The following is an 18,041-nucleotide window of genomic DNA, read 5'->3' as shown; positions in this document are numbered from 1 at the left end:
TGCCCCTTAATGGATGAGCTGAGAAAGAATTTCTAAGAAGATAGAGGTCCCTTTTACTGTATAATGTTTTATATCAATGTTCATCCTGAGAACACTTACAAAACTGGACTAATAGAGAGGAAAATGAGTCATAAGTACACCAGAAAAGAAAATTAAATTCCAGACTGAGTACAAAGGCCCGGTCAAAACCCAGATTGGAAAGTAAATACAGTGGATACCTCTCTGCGGAGAGCAGGTAGTCTTTTGACAAACAGAGACTTCTAAGAAAAGAGTAATAAAGGAACTTAAATTGTTTAAATCTAAATCTAGATTTAAGAAGAGAACAAAATAACAAAAATGATATTAAACTTAATATACTACATAATGATGTTAAATTATATTGCATTTAAATGGACAAATTGTTCCAGTTACAGACATGGATTGACCTAACAGAGCATGATGGTTACAATTTAAAAAAAAGTATACCCTGTAACCATGAAAGTACAAAAAGATGTGGTTATATAAGTGTCACGCCAAAGACTAAGGGAAGAAATTTTCTAGAAAACCAGTGACACATTTAATAGTGATAAAATAATCTATTCAAGAAAAAAGAGAAGTATATAATAACATACCTTTGCAAAATTATCTGAAGAATAAATTATAGAAGCAAAGAGAGGAATAACTAGCCCACAATTACAGTTGCAGATATTAACACAATGGTCTTAGTAACTGAATGAATACAGAAAAAAAATAGTACACATTAAAAAGAGAACAGAAGAATTAAAAGGAGCACAAATCTGAACGGTAATTGCTTAAGTAATTACATAAAGACAGGAGTAAAAAAAAAAAAACTGAGGGATTTCCTGATTTACTTCTAATGGATTTGTACGCTTTATCTTGGTTCTGTGAGCAGGGGTGCTCCCTGCGTTTCCTTCTTATTCCTTTTTTTCATCTTCCCCCCTCTCTTATCTTCTCCTTTCCTTACCACTGACCCGGAGCTAGTGCACAGCAGGAAGCGATGCTCCGGCCACTGTACGGGGAAGACGGACTTCGCATATCTCACGTTCTTGTTCCCATGTAGTTCCCACATGCCCACCTTTACACATGTGACACAAACCCCTTTAACTGTCCTCAACCTTATTTTTCCTTCTCATGTCCTTCCCGACAGTGCACACAGCTGGAGCCCTCAGCTCATCCTTTCCCTCACCCTCAGTCCAGGGCCACGGTCACCTCTCCATGCCCTTCCTTGTGGGCCCTACTTGCTCATCTTCCTCCTCCAGATTCCCTGTATACTCAGCCCTCAGGCCCTCCGGACACGGCCTTGCCTGCTCTGTTGTCGTCAGGCACATTGTTGAAACTGACACCACAATGTCTGTCTAAAGTATAAGTTTCTTAGTTAATAATACTGTACTGTAGATTTGAAATTTGCAGACAGGATAGATCTTAAGGGTTCTCATAAAAAAAGAAAGAAAGAAAGAAAGAAAGAAAGAAAGAAAGAAAGAAAGAAAGAAAGAAAAGAGAAAGAAGAAAAGAGAGAGGAGAAAGAAAGAAAGAAAGAAAGAAAGAAGAAAAGAGAGAGCGAAGAAAGGAATGAAGGAAGGAGGGAGGGAGGGAGGAATAAAAATAGAAAACTGGCATGTATATGAAGTGATAAATGTATTGATTAGCTTGATTGTTTCACCTCACAATTTTAATGTATATCCAATCTCCATTCTGTGCCTTAAGTGCATACTATGTTTGATTTTTTATTATACTTGGAAAAGCTGAAAAGTTAAACAGAATAAATAAAAACAATATGCTGCATTTCAACAATATTTCTCCCGTTTTCAATCTCTAAGAAATACAAATAAAATAAAAGCCAAGCACCTCACTCTGACATAGAAGTACTTTTACACTTAGGCGTCAAACGTCCTCACCCCTTTCGCACTTACATTCCATTTGCTCAAAGCTGCTGTCAAATGACGTAGTTTCCGTCCCCTCAACACATCATATCTGATGCCCCACCCACCTCCAATTCCATCTTTCTTCTGGGAAGGTAGTGTGTTTTATTTGTCCTGCTGTAGGAACCCTGGTCCCAACTCTCCACCCAGAGAACCAGTCTCCTCCCTCATGTGGCCCACCTGAGACAGCAGCTCAGGTGTGTGCTTCCAGAAACCGCTGCATTCTCAACCCACTGCGGCCCCATTCACGGTGCTTGGTGGTGATTCACCACAATTCTTTCTCTGACAAACACAGAAATTCTTGGTGGGAAGGCTGTTTGTTCATATGAGTTACCTTGGGCACTAGGGCATATGGCACGTGGATGCTTGTGGTCTGACAGTGGCCAGGCTGTCAGGTCAGTGTCCCTGACATCCTTTCCAGGGACAGACTGAAGCTTGACCTGTGGGCAGCAGGGGGCACTGTCGGCCTCCCCAGGAAGAGCACACTGGGGGCCCCCTGCTGTGTACCCTACAACCCCCTTAGGGCGCCCACACTTTTGCCTATGTGTGCTAGTGAGGACTCAGCAGCTGTGTCCCCTCTGGCTGGGAGGGGTCTCCTGCTCACAGGTCTGTGGAAATTTCCAGCAGCTGTTTCTTCCCTGGTCCCTCCCAGGAGACAAACTCTGAGTCTCTGTGGAAATCAGCCCCCTCTTTCTAAGGGACTAAGCTGACACTTCAGCTAGTAGGCAGGATGGAAATCTGTGTGAACAGCTGGTCCCCATGAGTCCAGGGAGAAGACAAAAGAAACCGCTACATGCCCGCCCTGATCTGGGGCTGCAGGAGGAGCATCCATCATGGCCTGGACCCTTCTCCTTGTGCTCCTGGTGCTCCTGGCTCACTGCACAGGTAGGGACATCTCCAGATCCATGGCAGCTCTTGAGTGGGTGTCACCCTCACTGTCACAGACCACCAAGCAGCTTCACCTTTTCCGCTGCCCCGTTTCCCATGAGGGTCTGTGTTTACAGGTTCCCTGTGCCAGCAGGGGATGACCCAGCTACCCTCCTTCTAAAGACTTCCACTGTGCTCCAGATCTATGGGGAAGTGAAACAAAAACCTGGCCTGCACCCTCCTGACCTGGTGTGCCCTTCACAACAGGGGCTCTACCCTGCCTGGCTTAGGGGGTCAATGGCATTGTCATTTCTTCTGTCAGCACCTGAGTTTCCTCAGTCCACTTGATCTGATAGTATCACATACTTTTCTTCAGATCAAAATTTGGATTAATCCATTGATAATATAGTCTCACCCTGTTAATGTTGCACTGGAAGTAATCCCATGCTCAGAGATTAATAGCTCTTAATGAAGAAATTGGATAAGAATGAAAAGGCTGATTCTGGCCATGCTCTCTGGAAAGTGTAGAGTGACTCAGATATGCTTCTGGTCCGAGTGTTTCCATTTGGGGTGGGGATGCAATCCCCACACACACGTGGGAATTGTATTATCTATTCTAGCATCAACCTCCAAAGATGAAAATTAGAAATAATATCATCTACAATAGCATCAAAAATATGAAACATATAAGGAAAGATCTGAAAGAATTTGAGAATTTTATGCACTAAAAATTATAAACCATTCAAAGGGAGATTAAAGGTTTAAATACATGTACAAATCTATCTGGCTTATGGGTCTAAATATTCAACTTGGGGGCGCCTGGGTGGCTCAGTCAGTTAAGCGTCCGACTTCAGCTCAGGTCATGATCTCGCGGTCCATGAGTTCGAGCCCCACGTTGGGCTCTGGGCTGATGGCTCAGAGCCTGGAGCCTGCTTCCGATTCTGTGTCTCCCTCTCTCTCTGACCCTCCCCCGTTCATGCTCTGTCTCTCTCTGTCTCAAAAATAAAATAAAAATAAACTTTAAAAAATTTAATCTTAAATATTCAACTTGGTAAAGATGTCAATCCTCCCAGAATTGACCAATACAATCATTGTAATAGCTTTGGTAAAATGTCCTTGAAATGGTGGGGAATTTTAGAAAAGAAAAAAGAAAAGAAAGTAGAAACACTAAGAAAACATGTGACTGGAATATAGCCCTGGGAGAATCCTGCCCTGTGTCCTCAGGCCAGCTTGTCTCTGAGGAGGATAAGGCCCAGGAAGTTGGTCTGAAGTCAGAAGAAACAAGTCAGGGTGAGAGCACAGACATGCAGTGTCAACCAAGGACACAGACCGGGTAGAGGACCCTCTGTCCGAAGGCGGAAGCACGGAGTGTGAGTGCAACAGGCCTGTTGCTGGGGACCCCTGGCGATGAGTCTATATAGTGCCCCCCACAGTGTGCATCTGGGGCGATGGTTTCTGTTCATCACTTCAACCTGGCGAAGGACCCTGTGACTTGTAACTTGTTGGAGAATTGGGGCCAGAAGACAGGCACATGAAGAGGGCAGCATGTGATCTCAGAAACTCTGTATTTTCAAGGGTTACAAGTGGAACTTGCATCCATAATTCCCGGGAAGACAGTCTGAGGAAACTGATCAAAAAGAGGTCACCTCCAATGGCTGCCTTGGCCTCTCTTGGAAGGCATGTGGGTGTATCCCTACCCCACATGGGATGTTGTTTGCCTGGTCTTGTGGAGGCATATGTAGTGGGAAGTCATGCCTACTGGAGAAGTCTTGTGTGCTGAAGTTCTTGACTGCAACTTAAGGATGAATTTGAACCCCACTGACCAGCACAATGAAAGGCCCCATGTCCCAGGCCTAGGAGGAAATGAGATTCTAGCTCCTTGAGCACCCACTCCCAATTTCATCTGTCTACAATGACAGTTTTCATGGATTCTTTCTACTAACTTGTCAATGTAAGGCAAGATCTACGTGATCTTGTAAGGAATGAACTGATCTGTGAGGAAATTTAAAATGAGTGTGTATCTTAGCAAATGTGTATCAAGTCTCCTGCACCGATGTAGCAGAGGAACGCCCAGGGTTTCCTTCTCAATTTGTATTCAGATTTATTTTCTCTTTTCTGCCATTCCCTCCCCATTCGCTAACCTTGCTGGCATCCCGAGCTTTGTGCTCTGAATCCCCAAAGTGAGTTAGGCTTTGGACCAAGTAATAAGGAACTCCAAATATCCCTGCCCCCTATATTTTCTGTAATTTAGGTTCCTGTTTCCAGGATCTACAGACTCATCCATCCATGAGGTTGGGGTCAGATCTCAAGGACAAAATCATCTGTAGCAGAAAAAGCAGCAACATGAGATGAAATTGTGGCCTGGCACAAAACACATATGTGGAAGCCATAGAAATAGGGACTGAGGAGATCTTGTCTCATTGTTATCTGAGATGAAACCTCTGGCTTCAGGTCTGCCAAGGCATGATTTCTTAGGTCCTGTCCTAAGACAAGTCTGACCACTGGGTCCAGACATGGGGCCATCTGGACAAACACTGTTCCAGATCAGTGAAGAATCAAGATGCAGCCTCCCTCCTCCTCTTGTGGGCCCTTCACTCTCTGGACACTTATTGCATCTAACTGTACATAATTTACAATCTGTCCTCATCCTCTCAAACTATGTCCCCAAATCCAGTCCTTGGCAACACATATTGTGATACCGTCTCACATTGAGCAGAAATCCCTTGATGCAATGGTCAGCCTTCCCTGGGGGCCAGGTCCATGAAGTGTCAGGTTGGAACCAGAGACACAGGAGTCCAACTGCATTTGACTTAGGACAGTTGACTCACCAAGAGCTCCTTCGTCCCACACTATTTACTAAAACATACTTGGTACCACACTTGGTCTAGAGGCTCAGGATACAGTGTAGGCAAGACAGGGATTGCCCCTGTCCTCAGGGAGCTGACGCTATCTGGGACAGGGAAAACAAACCAGGAAAAGCATAAACACATGTAAACTGTTACCATGGAGTGAGGGGAGTTGAGTATTGTAGGTGGATACAGGAGCCACTGGAGCATTTGACAAAAAGACACAGGATCTAATTCAAGCTTATGAAGAAAAGTCCAGATGTTTCAGTGAACATGAATGAGGAGGAGGGAGGAAGGAAGCCAGTGGGAACACTGGTAGCTGTTAGAGGATAATGGGCAGATTCAGCAAGTTTGGGGAGGAAGGAGGCACCGAAGAAGGGGGTGTGGCTTGGAGCTAACCCTTAGGAGCTGGATGGCATGTGAGTGAGCTCCTAGGGAGAACATTCTTGATCAGAGGTATGGAGATGAGGTCCCAAGTTCACCCCCATGATGGAGGCGTCAACAACTTCCCTGTCTTGTTCAGTGGTAACATGGGGATATTTCGGGGTGTCTGGGTGGTTGGGTCGCTTAAGCATCTGACTCTTGATTTCAGCTCAGGCCATGATCTCACGGTTTGTGAGTTCAAGCCCCACGTCAGGCAGCTTTGCATTGGTAGTGTGGAGCCTGCTTGGGATTCTCTTTCGCTCTCTCTCTGCCCCTCCCCTACTCATTTTCTCTTTCTCTCTCTCTCTCTCTCAAAATAAATAAATAAATAAAACTTAAGAAAATAAAACACAGGCATATTTCCTCTCCAGATAACAAGAGGGAAATCCTTCAGGACTCACTCTTCTTTCTCTGATAGTTATCTGAGACGACCCTTCTCCATGACCCCCATGTCCCCAAGCTGATTTCCCAAATAGGAACAAAATGCCTCTGCATTCCCATGTGTTTCATCCACACAACAAGCCATACAGAATAAGAGATTCTCATCATCCTGGACCCATTGATCAGGAATCCCAGGCTTCAGGACTGGACCAGATCTCTTACACCATCTTCCCTGCCATCAACATGGTACCAGAAAGAAATTCATCTGATTTCTCCCAGAAACATGAGGTTCATCCCAGCATTTGGAGCCAGGATCAATCACGTTCTGACAGCATGACTGGAAGATGTGGGTCTGGATAGGAGAGGAAAAGGTCAGACGGTTTGTGCAAGCATCCCCACCTTGTATATCACTCAGCTCTTTATTACCAGCTCTGCCCTCCACCCTCATAGCTGGTTCATGTTTGAGTCTTGTGTTGTGTACGTTAAGAGCTGAGCAGGGGACACAGACCATGGGGTTTCTGTCTCATACGGTTGTAATTCTGACTCCCAGAGTTTTCTAATGTCTTATAAAATATAAGACATCCCATGACCACCTGTGGTTTTCTCCTCCATCTGTCCCTTCCTCAGGAGAGGATCAGTCCCAGAGGCCCAGCACAAGATGCTCTGTACACATCCCATGATGGTTCCTCATCTGCTCCAGTCCCCAGTAAGTGCCACCCCAGGCCACCTCAAGATCATTGCTGAGAGACTCCACCTCACAGGGAGGTCACAGAAGGCACTGACACATTTAACCTTTTCTGTGTCCTGGGAGTGGGATCAGAATTAGCCAGACTCAAAAAGCCAAATATCTGATTCTCATACAAATACAAAATGAACAAGTGTAAAATATGTTACTCAACTCATCTATTAGTGAGAAGACCAATAAAATGGTGAATCTTGAATAAAGATCAGATAAAAAACAAAAATACTTACAGTTCACCAGGAAAATGGACTTTGAAAAAATATTTTTTTGTGTGTTGGAGATACACTGCTAAATTTGTAACAAGCAAGGAATCACATAAGAGGAAAAAACATGTGTCCTGCACAGAAAGAGACACGTCTTCATGGGGGTAGCACAGTGCTCTGGATTTGATCCTGACTGAAAAGGAATCTGAGCCGAGACGCCACCTCGACCCTGACCCATGAACAGCCAAGGTAGCCATGGCCAGAACTTGAAGAGTCTGGGTAGAGTATACAGCTTTCCTTGAGGTAATGGGAGGCAACATAAGGGGATACCTGGCCCTAAAGCAGGGGATAGGGGACAAAGCAGTAGGATGTCAGGAGGTGTGTCTGACTGGCTCCAGTCACATGTCACACAATGCTGTGTCTGGGCCTGGACCACCAAGGGACACATACGGCCCATTTCAAGGGTTAAAAGGTGATCAGAGCTGGGACCTGCCACCTGGAACTGCCTGTGCCCTATGTTCAGGGCTCACAGCGGTGACATCCACACCCCCTGGCCCCACACAGCCCCTCCCATACCCATCCCCTTACCTCCTCAACAGAGAGACCTGACCCAGGGCCAGTGAAGTGTTAGACAGCTATGAATCTCATTTGCATGGACAGATCCTCCCCCTCTTAGAGAATGAAAAGGGGGAAGAGACCTATTAGGGGAGGTCTGCACACCATGGGTTACAGAAGGTAGGAACAGTGATGACTTCCACCATGGCCTGGACCCCTCTTCTCCTCACCCTACTTGCTCACTGTACAGGTAACTGGATGTGAGGCCAAGGGAAGGGGCCCTTGGAGGACATGTGGGTCCTGCTTTTTCCTCTTGTCTCTAGACCCCGGCATCACGGTCTCTGTGTCTCTCATTTGCAGGGTCCTGGGCCCAGTCTGTGCTGACTCAGCCATCATCAGTGTCTGGGACCCTAGGCCAGAGGATCACCATCTCCTGCACCGGAAGCAGCTCCAACATCGGGGGTGGTAATGCTGTGAGCTGGTACCAACAAGTCCCAGGAATGGGCCCCAAAACTGTCATCTATCGGGATAACAGCAAACCCTCGGGGGTCCCAGATAGATTCTCTGGCTCAAAGTCTGGCAGTTCAGGCACGCTGACCATCACTGGGCTGCAGGCTGAGGACGAGGCTGATATTACTGCTCAGCATGGGATGATAGTCTGAGAGCTCACACAGTGCTCCAGGCCTGTGGGGAAGTGAGACTAAAACATGCTGTCCCTGAAGTGATGGGATTTCTTTTGCAGCCCCCATCTTCTGCCAAGATAGCCGGTTCCCCTTTTGTTTGACCTAAATCTGAGGTCTGAAACCCAACTCAGGGAACTTTCTCTAGGATATGTGTCCTTGTCCTCTCAATTGTGTCTCTGCAGCCTGTCTTGCAGGTACACATTTTCTGTTTCATGCTAACTGAGCAGAAATTCCTGTACGCTGGGATATTGCCCTGGGGACAGAGTCCCTGAGGCTTGTGCCTGTCTGCTAGGGCTACCATAACATAACCGTAGACTGTGTGGCTAATCCAAAAGATACTGATTTTCTCACAGTTCTGGATGCTGAATGTCCAAGTTCAAAGTGTTGCCAGCTTTGATTTCTCCTGAGGTCTCTCTCTTTGGCTTGCAGATGGTGGTGTTCTTCCTGGTGCTCACATGGCCTTGTTTGTGTTTTCTCCTCTGGTGTCTCTACCTCTTCTTATAAAGACATCATCCCTATGTTTTAGGACACCACCCATATGACCTCGTTAATCCATAATTACATGCTTCAATGCCTTATCTGCAAACATCACAATGTGGGTTAGGATTTCCACATAGGGTTTTGAGGGCACACAGTTCAGTCCTTATCAAGGGGTCAGGACAGAACCAGGACTCAGAGTCCAGCTGTGTCTGGCTTAGGATAGTCCACTCTTCCAATGGTATGCATTCACACCCTTTACTGAACCCTTGCTACATGGCAGACTTGGGTCTAAGGGGTCATGACACAGCAAAGGAAACACATGGAGGGTACACCTGCTCAGGGAACTGACAGTGTCTGGAAGTAGAGAGAAGAAACAGAAGTAAAACATACTGTGTCTCAGGCTGACTTCCCAGATTGGGACAAATGTCCCTGCAGTCCCAGAATGAGGTCCATACAACACACCCTCTGGACGAGAGATTTGCCCTCCATGACCCATTGACCAGAAACTTTGGTTTTCAAGTTGCCTGGACCAGATCACTCCACCATCTCCCCTGAAATCATCATGGTGACCAGGTAGGGGATTGTCCGAGTGGCTTGGGTATACAGTGGCTATCTGGTTGGAACTGGGCTTAGTCACTGACTAATCACATAGTTGGGGATTTGGGGTTCAAATAGGAGAAGAAAATGATAAGTTTCACCAAATATGGCCGTGCCTGCCACCTCTTCTTCCCTCTACCCTCTTTGTTATTCAAGTTGGGACATGGACTATGGACACTGGCATCTGGGCAGGGGACATGGGCCAGGTTGTTTCCATCTCATAAAATCATAGCTCAATCCCATGACCATTCTGATGTCCATGCACCTGATCAATTCCAGACCAACACACACTCACTCCCAGGCACGAGGTGTTGATTTGAAATGTAGGCATTCACATGAGAGTTAGAAAGCAGAAAGTATAGGGGGGCCTGGATGGCTCAGTTCGTTAGGCGACTGACTTCGGCTCAGGTCATGATCTCACAGATCGTGAGTTCAAGCACCGTGTCAGGCTCTGTGCTGACAGCTCAGAGCCTGGAGCCTGCTTCAGATTCTGTGTCTCCCCCTCTCTCTATCCCTCCCCTGCTCACACTCTGTGTCTCTCTCTCTCAATAATAAATAAACATTTAAAAAAATTAAAAAAAAAAAGAAACAAAAAGTATATTACTCACATGATGACCTTCTCTTCCCAGAGGTAGAAAGAAGGTGAAGAGTTGCAAGAAACTTCAATGGTGGTCACTTCCCCACCACCTGACACCTGTGATCACTTTGTGATCATGATTTCTCAAGGTCTTTGCAGGACCTAGAGCACAGACTTAGCATTGCCTGATCAGCTGTCTTGATCCCTCTGTAGAACTGAACCATGCAAAGGGCTAGAAAAAAACAAAGAATAAGACTGAGATTTGGATAAAGGACTGCACATGAGTTAGGGTTCTCCTGAGAAACAGAACCAATAAGATGCATGTGTGTATGTATGTGTAATATAATGTATGTATATGTGCATGTCTATGTGTGCATATCAATCTATCTGAGATATTTATTTTAAGGAATCTTATCCATTGTTGTAGTGGTTGGCAAGTCCAAAATCCACAGTGTGGGCTGGAAGGCCACAGACCCAGGAGAGGAAGTGTAGACGTTGTAGTTTTGTTCTGAGGGCAATGTGTTCCCAGAATCCCTTCTTTCTGTGCAAGGTCAGTCTTTTCTACATCAAGGCCTTCAACTGATTGGATGAGGCACATTCACATTATGGATGGTAATTAGCTTTAATAAAAGTCTACTGACTTAATTCCATTTTTTAAAATTTATTCCTTTATTTGAGAAGAGAGAGAGCACAGTGGGGTGGGGGGAGGCAGTGAGAGAAGGGAAGAGAGAATCCCAATCAGGCTTCATGCTTTCAGCTCAGACCCCAATGCAGAGTTCAATCTTATGAACCGTGAGATCATGACCTGATCTGAAATCAAGAGTCAGTTGCTTAACTGACTGAGCCACCCAGGTGCCCCTACTCATTTACTTCTTAATATCATGTGAAATATATATTCGCAGAAACTACTAAAATCATGTTAGACCAAACATCTGGCTCTCATGGCCTACACAAGCTACACGTAATTTAACCATCACAGACCCAATTCCTCAGGGTGTGGAATGGAGTAAGAAGTGTGAGGCAGGTGTGCCCTCATTGGCGACTTAAGGATCAAGGTGTCAGATCGTGGCCACCACAGACTGAATGCCCCTAGTCCTCCCTGTTCTTACTTACCACCCAGATGAATGCTTCCTGAGCTCCAGCAGGGATCCTACTCTAGCCCCACTCTCTGAAGTGTTGACCCTGCCCTGTGCTCACAGATCTCCACACCTCTCCCTGCTGATCCAGCCTCCATCAGGGACAGAGACCCCAGGACAGAAATGCACTCTCTACTGCCCCCCGAAGGAGCAACAGCAGTGGACAGAATGACATGATTTTGACACATCACTACCGGGATATCTCCTCAAATCTCTGGACTCAACCAGAGTTGAGCCAAATCATTGACTCAACCATGTACCCTGGGACCAAGGTTCCTTTTTTGTCTCCACATCATGCTACCTCATCAGCACTTGTTTCCAATCCATAATGAAGCCAGACATCACTGACCAACACAACCCAAAGGTCGTAGTGCTCCTCCAGTGACCCAGGCTCAGGAACATGAGATCCAACCTTCTTGGGCCCCACAGTCAATCCACTCCATCCTGCAGTGCTAACTACAGGTTGACTACTTCTTCCACTTTGTCCTCTCCTTCTCCTTCTTCTTCTTCTGTTTTTTTCTTCTTCTTCCTTGAGACTCCCCTGTCTGTGTCTCCACTGCTCTGTTACAGGGTCCTGGGCACAGTCTCCACTGACATAGGAAGCATACACATCAGGGTCTGTGGGACAGAAGGTCACCCTCACCTGCACTGGAAACAGTAACAATGTTGGAACAAATTATGTGGGCTGGTACCAACAGATTTCTCACGGTGGCCCCAAAACTGTGATGCTCAGGACAAGTAGGCTCTCACAGTTCCAGATCTCTGGCTCCCACTCTGGGAACACAGCCTCTCTGACCATATTGGGCCCGCAGCCTAAGGACGAGGCTGATTATTACTGCTCAGTGTGGGATGAAAGCATCAATGCTGACACAGTGCTACAGGCCCATGGGGACCTAAGACAAAAACCTGCCCCTGCCCCTCGTGGTCACCCCCATTATTGCCTGTGACAAACAAACAGGGAGACCATGGACACCCTAGAAGGTGTGAGGGTCTGCTCTGAGCACAGAACGACCTTAAAAGGTCGGTCACAGTTGTTCTCCCTCGTATTGTTTTTTTCTAAAAACAAAGCAAAACAAAGCTATTGAGATAATTTGCATGCCACAAAGTTCATTCATTTACAGTGTACAATTCCATGGTCTTTAGTATAGTTACACAGTTGGACAACCTCTATCATGACTGAATTTACCACATTTCCATCGCCTGCAGAGAAACCTTGGACCTACCAGCAGTGAAGTCACTGTTGCCACTGCACTCCGCCCTTTGTAGCCACAAATTCCATTCTGTCTGCAGTGATTTATTGTGGGCATTTCATGTGCACTGAAACACTGAACATGTGCCATTTTAAGTGCCCCATTCACCCACATTAGGTGCATGCACATTGCTGTGGGAACATCACCATCTGTAAATGTATGGAATGTTTCACTTAATTGCCTATCATCCTTGTGTGGAGCCCATGCTAATCTATCTGGAAGGTTCCAATTTTATTGCATAGGCTGTCAAAACAAACGTGTGATTGCCTTCTGTTGCTGAATCTTAGGTGTAATATGTTTTTGAGGTCCATCTAGTTATATCTGGCTCTGTAGTTCACTTTTTTAAATTGGTGACTAGTATTTCACTGTATGGATGCACCATATGTTCATTATCTATTTATCAGCTGATGGACATTTGTGTCATTGACACCTTCTGTCTATTATGCATATTGCTGCCATAAACACTCCTATACAAGCTGTTTGTGTGGACATATATTTTAGTTTCTTTTGGTTTGATACCTAATAGCTGAATTCCTGGGCCCTATCATGACTTTATTATACACTTCTGAATAAAGTGCCAGACTGTTCTCCAATGTGGCTGCAAAGGATTGCATTCCCACTAGCATACATGAGGTTTCAGATGACCATCTCTTCATAAAGCTGAAGTGGTATGTAAGTGGTTTTGATCTTCATTTCCCTAATGAGTAGGGATGTTGAGCTCCTTTTCATGGTCTCTACTGTTTCTATCACATTACCAGGAGCCTAGGCTCTGAAACTCTCCAGGAAGCATTGACTTTAAGGAGCTTTAGTCTGAGCTATTGTTGAAATTGTAGGCTCAGCCTGCTCACATGAACACAGCAGAAAATCCTTGCTCAGGAAGATAATTCTCTCAGAGACACTAGAATGGGGAGACTGAGGGATGTGAGGACCATAGTTAGGAATGTCCTGTGGAATCTGCCTGTGCCAGGCACGGCACGCGCAGGACTTCAGACCTGTTCTGGAATCTCTTCCTGACCATGCCGTTCACTAGTCAGCACAGGAGGCAAACTTCAGGCTCAGCAAGTCTCCCCATGGCTCAGAAGAGAAGGTGCCCCTGGGAACCAAGGAATGGTGGCAGCCCCTTCTTCCCTGCCAACACACAGCGGCAACTTTATGAACCCACACATTCCACAGAGACTCCAGCCCATCCCTAACAAAAAATGCATAAACTCTAGGAAAACATGAAAAATCCTTTCAAAAAGATAGAAAAGGACTTGCATAAATAGAAAGATAAACTTGTTGGTAGTTTGGCTTAATGATTTCTTTTTCCCTAATATTTATAAGGACAATTTTAAGGACAGAAATAGTCTAGAGCATTTTGCAAATGAATGGACAAAGAAGTAGGACATAAATTGTTGGATACTGAGACATTTGTTAAAGCTAAAATAATTTAACCAATGTGATACTGATATAAGAATAAAAAACAAGATACGTATTAGCATCCAAGAAAATAATCTATGCATGCAATGCACTTAAGAGTGATGTTTGAAGCACCATCCAGCAGTTAGACAAAATAACCTCACACATGAATAGTTTACTTCTGAATTCTAGAAAAGTGAGATTTTCCATGAGATATATGAAAAACTAATTTTTATGTAAATTTAAAATGGTTCCGGCTATGATGGAAAAACCCAGGAAGGAGTCAACCACCTGAAATTCTGGTCACCAATTCCAGTGTGGTAAGGGATTTCCCCACACCAGCAAGCCATACTGGGACATCAGCTGGGTGCCCGACAAGTCAACTCAATTCACACTACAAGACACTCAGTGCTGGAGATTACACAGATCCCACAGGGCAAGGGCTCAGTCCTGCAAGAATGCCCTCCGTTTGGGGTGCCAATCACAAGTATTGGGTGTTTCCTGAGCTTTGGGCCCACTTGAAGTGGGTTGCAGTTTCCAATCACCTCCTACAGGGATTTGATTAATTTGCTAGAGTGGTTCACACAATTCAAAGAAATGTCTTTTTTTTTCTGACAAGATTACTGATTCATTATAAAAAGGTATAACTGAGGAGCATCCAGATGGAAGAGATACACAGGGCCAGGTATGGGGGAAGGGCATGGAGCTTCCATGTCCACTGTGAGCCTGATATGGCTCCAAATCTCCACCTGGTCACCAATCTTGAAGCTCTATGAAGCCCCTCCTTTAAAAAAAATTTTTTTAGAAAGAAAGAACATGCAAGTGGGGGAGAGGGAGGGAGAGAGAGAGAGAGAGAGAGAGAGAGAGATGGAGAATCTTAAGCAGGTTCCATGCTCAGCACTGAGACTGATGCAGGGCTCAATCCCACGACCCTGGGATCATGACCTGAGCCAAAATCAAGAGTTGGATGCTCAACCAACTGAGCCACCCAGGTGCCCTTCCTACTGGGTTTTAGTGGAGACTTCATTACATACTCATGATTGGTTAAATCATCAGCCATTGGCAATAGATTCAAACTAATCCCTCCCCACCCAGGTCACGAGGGGGTATTGATAGTTCCAACCCTCTACTCACAAATGTGACTGCTGGCAACCAGCCCCCTATCTTTAGTTGCTTTGCAAAAGTCACTTTGCTAACTTAACCAAAGACACCTTCACCACTGGCATCGCTTGCAAGGTACATCTTTTTTGTTTGATCTGTAATTAAGGAGTGGTGGGCGTGAGAGTTTCCCCTACTGGTCTCCCAGCAACACTCTAAAGGAGATTTTTCTTTAATTTTGACGCTATATATACATGTTTACACTCCCATAGATCAGGGCTCCTTCTAAGAGTGAGAAAAAAGTATAATAATCATGTGCAGCATTACAGGATAATAGCATTTAGAAATCGGACCTGGATGTTAGAATAGACTGGGACCCGGTGAGCTACAGAAACAGCTGGTCTCTCAGGGCTTCGGGCCATGGTGAGGTGTGTGCCCTCCATCCTGAGCCATGAACAGCCAAAGAGCTATGCGCACACTCACCCTGAGGAGTCTGAGTAGAATGTAAAGTCTGTCCTGAAATGATGGGAGGCCGCATAAGCGGAAACCTGGCCTGGCTGTAATGCAGGACTCAGATCAACACAATGTCACCCAATGTTGTGTCTGGGCCTGGAGACCAGGGTGCGCATGGGTTCCATTTCTGAGGGGTCAGGGATGATCAGAGCTGGGACTTGCCACCTGGCACTGCCTGTGCCCTGTGCTCAGAGCTCACAGCTGGGGCCTCCCCACTCCTGGCTCCACCCAGCCACTCCCCTACCACCCCCCTGACATCCTCAGATGGAAGGACCTGACCCAGGGCCAGTGAGGGGACAGAGAACTTGGGTCTGATTTGCATGGATGGGCCCTCCCTCTCCCAGAAGATGAAGAGGGGAAGGGAGAGATTAGGGGAGGCTCTGCTCAGCTGGGTGGCCACAGAAAGCAGAAACAGTGACGATCTGCCCCATGCCCTACATTCCTCTCCTCCTTACCCTTCTTGCTCACTGCATAGGTAACTGGATTCAGGGACAGGGAAGTGGTCCAGGGAGGACTCTTGGGCCCTTTATCCTCCTCTTGTGTCTAGACCCAGCATCATCCTTCCTTTGTCTCTCCCCCTTGCAGAGTCCTGGGCCCAGTCTGTGCTGACTCAGCCGCCCTCAGTGTCTGGGGCCCTGAGTCAGAGGTTCTCCATCTCCTGAACTGGAAACACTGACAACATTGGTTGTGTTTATTGCGTTTACTGGTACCAGCGGCTCCCATGAATATGCTCCTCAGACTTCTCATATGTTATGATAACAATTAACGACTGATGCTCAGCAGTCCCTGATTGACTCTAGAGCTCAAGGTCTTGCAGCCCAAGCTCCTTGACCATCACTGGCCTCATGCTGAGGCTGGGGCTGATTATTATTCCAGGCCTGTGAGAACCATCTCAGTGCTGACATAGTGTTCCAGGTCTGCGGGGAGGTGAGACAAAAACTTACTGTCCTCATAATGATGGGGATCCCTGTGCAGCCCCGACCCCTCTGTCACAATAGTTGCTTCCTTTGTTTGTTTTGTCAAAAGCTAGGGTCTGGGATCCATCCACCGGGAACTTGCTACAAAGAATGGGAACCATCTTCTCAAATTCTGCCCCCAAGCTTGCGGATGGCCACAATACATTGTCTGTTTTTACTCTAATTGAACATAAATCTCTGGATTCTGGGACAGGTTGTCCTGGGGAAAGAGTCCACGGAGAGATGTGTCAGTCTGCTTGGGCTGCCATTATGTAATAACACAGGCTGTGTGGCTTAACCAACAGAAGCACATTTTCTCAGTGTGGAGACTGGAGGTCTCCAGTCCAAGGTCTTCGTAGGTTTGCTTTCCTGAGGTCTTTCTTACAGATGGCTGCATTCTTGTGGATCCTCACTGTGGCCTATTTTCTGTGTGTGCTCAACTCTGTTTTTTCTTCTTCTTTTTATGAAAAGACCATTTGATTAGGCCATCACCCTTATTTACGACTTCATTTACCTTAATTACTTCCTTCAGTGACTTATATCCAAATACATACCATTGAGGGTTGGAGCTTCAACATAGGGTTTTGAGGGGGGACACAATTGAGTCCATATCAGGGAGTCAGGGGAGAGCCAGGGACACAGTGTCCAGGTGTGTCGACTCTGAATAATTGACTGTGAAGATCCACACCATTTGGAGAATACCTACTATGTGAGAAACCTGAGTCTAGGGACACGGACCACATACGGACACCATAGGAAAGGTCCCCATGCTCAGGGCATTGACAGTGTTTGGGGGAAGAGAGAGGACACAGAAGCTAAACATGTATAGGAAAGCTATGTCCTGGGAGCATGGGGATGGGTGGGGTCGGTGGGGTGGAACCGGGGCATTGGAGCGGTTGACAGGGTACTCCAGAATCTGATGTGTTGTGATGAGGTCCCAGTGCTATGCAGACGAGGAAGGAGCAGGAGGGGAACATGAAGGTGGGGACCAGGCGGGGCTGTGGATGGTGCCCACGTCACCCGGTCCTGGACGAGGGTTGGCCAGTGGGGTGGAGAAGGAGGGTCAGGACCCCTGTGACATAGAGGATTTAGGGAATAAGGAGGGGGATGGGGATGAGAAAAAAGAAGTGGGAGGTGTGGCAACATTTCAGGGAGGGGGCTCCACCAGCTGGGACAGCATGAGGACCCGTCTCTGATGAAGGATGACTTCCACCTCCTGATTCTGGGAAAGATCAACCCGTGACCCAGGTGACTTGTTCATAGTTCTAGGAATGCACATATCTGCTTACTCTCATCTCACAATGTTCCTGTTGGAAGAGCAAAGAATTGTTACAAGAACACCATGCGAGGCTGAGCTCAGTTCCCTTATTCTCATTGCTACCCATGTGTTATAAACGTTCCCCTTTAGGGAAGCACA

The 18,041-nt window shown here is 46.3% G+C and overlaps 1 protein-coding gene and 1 non-coding gene across 3 annotated transcripts in view; one reads left to right on the top strand and one right to left on the bottom strand.

Annotated features, from left to right (window-relative positions):
- The window catches only part of LOC132675490 (immunoglobulin lambda-1 light chain-like), a 500,428-nt gene that overhangs the window by 33,640 nt on the left and 448,747 nt on the right, over positions 1–18,041 (top strand). The window lies entirely within an intron of this gene.
- On the bottom strand, positions 12,813–12,916 carry LOC144613970 (U6 spliceosomal RNA). The gene has a single exon (XR_013551472.1). It is a non-coding gene; the product is annotated as a U6 spliceosomal RNA (small nuclear RNA).

This window comes from Panthera onca, chromosome D3 (genome assembly GCF_046562875.1).
Source record: "Panthera onca isolate mPanOnc1 chromosome D3, mPanOnc1 haplotype 2, whole genome shotgun sequence".
Taxonomy (NCBI): Eukaryota; Metazoa; Chordata; class Mammalia; order Carnivora; family Felidae; genus Panthera; species Panthera onca.
The sequence above is the reverse complement of the archived record's forward strand: the minus strand, read 5'-3'. Positions and strand labels throughout refer to the sequence as shown.